Source organism: Rhinoraja longicauda, chromosome 1 (assembly GCF_053455715.1).
Source record: "Rhinoraja longicauda isolate Sanriku21f chromosome 1, sRhiLon1.1, whole genome shotgun sequence".
NCBI lineage: Eukaryota > Metazoa > Chordata > Chondrichthyes > Rajiformes > Arhynchobatidae > Rhinoraja > Rhinoraja longicauda.
This window is the reverse complement of record NC_135953.1, coordinates 95,771,298-95,774,317: the sequence shown is the minus strand read 5'-3', so window position 1 is coordinate 95,774,317 and position 3,020 is coordinate 95,771,298. Positions and strand designations below refer to the sequence as shown.

General features: G+C 45.0%; 1 non-coding gene across 1 annotated transcript; it reads left to right on the top strand.

Annotated features, from left to right (window-relative positions):
* The first annotated feature begins 1,535 nt into the window (after window positions 1–1,535).
* Window positions 1,536–1,699, top strand: LOC144601251 (U1 spliceosomal RNA). The gene has a single exon (XR_013548275.1). It is a non-coding gene; the product is annotated as a U1 spliceosomal RNA (small nuclear RNA).
* The last annotated feature ends 1,321 nt before the right edge of the window (window positions 1,700–3,020 follow it).

Below are 3,020 nucleotides of genomic sequence, written 5' to 3'. Positions count from 1 at the left end.
GGAACCAGGACTGTTCGATGTAACTAACAAAAGGGCAGTCATTGCTGGGGTCCATGCGAGTGTCCATAACTACCCTCTGCAACTGCAGGAGATGTAACACCTGTCCCTCTACCTTCTCCCTCACCTCTATCCAAGGACCCGCGCAGATCTTCCATGTGAGACAGAGGTTCACATACACCTCCTCTAACCTCATCTACTGCATCCAGTGTTCCCGCTATGGGCTCCTGTATATCGGAAAGAACAAGCGTAGACATAGTGACCACTTTGCTCAGTCCACCAAGGCCCACCAGATCTCTCGGTTGCTGACCACTTTAACTCCCCGCCCCATTCCCATACTGATCTTTCCGTCCTGGGCATCCTCCACTGCCAGAGTGAGGCTCCACGCAAACTGGAGGAACAAGCAGGTGCGAGGGCCTCATCTATGATACAAGACGGGAACCCCCGTTCTCTAAAGAATGAGCACATCTGTAACCTAACTGTATCTGTAATGTCCAGGTTCAGGACAGATTCCTTCCTACAGCTGTTAGGCTTTTAAACACTACAATCTCAAATAAGTTCTGAGCTACATAGACTATTATTGTTATTATTGCACTATTATTGTGTTTGTTCTGTATGTGTACGCATGCGTGTGTGTATATACACACACTGAACTTTTTTTTCTCATTTATTATATTGTTCACGGTATACTATGTTTACATATTCTCAGCAGAACAGGCAGCATAACAGCATTTTGTGTCTATAGACAATAGACAATAGGTGTAGGAGTAGGCCATTCGACCCTTCGAGCCAGCCATGCAATGTGATCATGGCTGATCATTCTTCTATCTTCGGTTTAATATATGTTAAAATATGTGTTATTGCATATTTTTATTGCTTATTTTTATTGGTCTTATTGTTGAACTGCGGGTAATTTTACATTTCACTGCACATTTATGTGTATGTGACAAATAAATTGACTATTGACTATTGATTGACCAGCGTCTACAGTTCCATCCTACAGGTCTCTGCTTATTCCGTTCATTGTTTTATCTGGAACAAATGACAATAAAACACTCTTGACTTTTGACATCTCAGAGGAACAGCATTGGGCAGCTTACAACCCAACGGAGGAGACCTCTTGCACAGTCTGTAACCTTGTGTGATTGGTGGCTTTATGGTTGTGTGTGTCCTGACTCCATGGTGGGTGCAGAGGCACTGGCATGGATTGGATTCGCAGCCACATCAGTGAATGAAACGCGGGCGGCGGCGCGCACTGACACCTGGAGGCGACGTTCAGTAACTGCAAGTCGGCAGCCATTCGGCAAACGCTGCTTCCTTTTAAGGAAGAAATGCAAATGAAACGAGCAGCAAAGAAAGCAGGAAAACGTGAAAAAGATCAGCGTTAAAACGATCAATGAAAGGCGAAACGTGGATGCCGTGTGTCTTTTGTCTGTTCTCGGTAATCCAATGCAATATGATATTTTAAAATTTTGCTTCGTGCTGTCCGTAAAGAGTGAGGGAAAAGGTCGGGAGGGAGCGAGCTGCGAGATTCTAGCATACTTACCTGGTAGGGGAGATACCTTGATCACTCAGGAGGTTTTCCCAGGACGAGGCTAACCCATTGCACTTCGGGTGTGCTGACGCCTGCGATGTCCCCAAATGCGGGATACTCGACTGCAAAATTTGTGGTAGTGGGGGACTGCGTTCGCGCTCTCCCCTGATTTAAAAACAAAGAATAGAACTCATGTATGAAATAAATGCTGCAGCAGCGTCAATGTTGCAGTGCAGCCGCTGCTGTCTGTACAAACGTTGTATGCTCTCCTTTGTCGATTTTCTCCGGTTTCCTCCCATACATCAAAGGTTTGAAGGCTTGGTATAAATTGTCCCTAGTAGAAAGTGTGTGGGGATTGCTTGTTGATGTGGACTCAGTGGGCTGAAGGGCCGTTTCCGTACTGTATCTCTGTATAAACTAAATCGGAGGAGTCAGGCAGCATCCCTGGAGAACATGGATCAGTTAACCTTGACTTCGAGTCTCAGAAATGCCAAGCTAAGAGTTATAATATACACTGGTTTTATGTTAACTTTTTTTTAGTTGGGTCGAGGTTGGGCCGGTGAGGAGATCAGAGTCAGGTCAACAAGGATGTCAGGTCAGTGGTCGCCACGTTCACAGTCGACGACGGGCCACGAGGGTGCAGGAGGATGGAAGCGCGGCCGAGAACAAAAGATGATCCAGGTGGGGGACCCACAAAGCAAAGAACCACCAAGAACTAAGGGGGATCACAAATGGAATGTGTTAAAAAAAAAATTGTAGATAATGGAATACTTTGTAACTTAAGGTGGCAACTCCAACCACAGCAACTCCAACTCAGTGCCGCCACCAAGGGGCCTTTATGGACAAGTTAAGACTTTTAACAACCCGGAACTTGAGGGGTACAAGATGGTGCCATAAATGTGGGGACACTTGTATATCAGTGTAACTGTCTTACACTATTGTATGTAAGTGTGCAAAATTAGAGCACATGGTATTGGGGGTAGGGTTGTGACATGGATAGAGAACTGGTTGGCAGACAGGAAACAAAGAGCAGATATATTGGCTGAGAGAGGGCAGTGAGGACCAAGTTAATTTCATTAGTTTGCTAATAAAATAAAAATAATAGCAGAAGGCAGACACGCTGTAAGAAAAAGCATTTTGCAGTTTGATATGTTAGAAGAAATTGTTTTGCGTTAAATTCCTCCAACGATCAAGTTTGCTATAGACACAAAAAGTTGGAGTAACTCAGCGGGTCAGACAGCATCTCTGGAGAAAAGGAATGGGTGACGTTTCGGGTCAGAACCCTTCTTCAGACTGAGAAGGGTCACGACCTGAAAAGTCACCCATTCCTTCTCTCCAGAGATGCTGCCTGACCCGCTGAGTTACTCCAGCTTTTTGTGTCTATCTTTGGTTTAAACCAGCATCTGCAGTTCCTTCCTACAGATCAAGTTTGTTATGCTATGGATTAGCCATAAGATGGCACACTGTCCTAGATTTTGCAATGTCAATG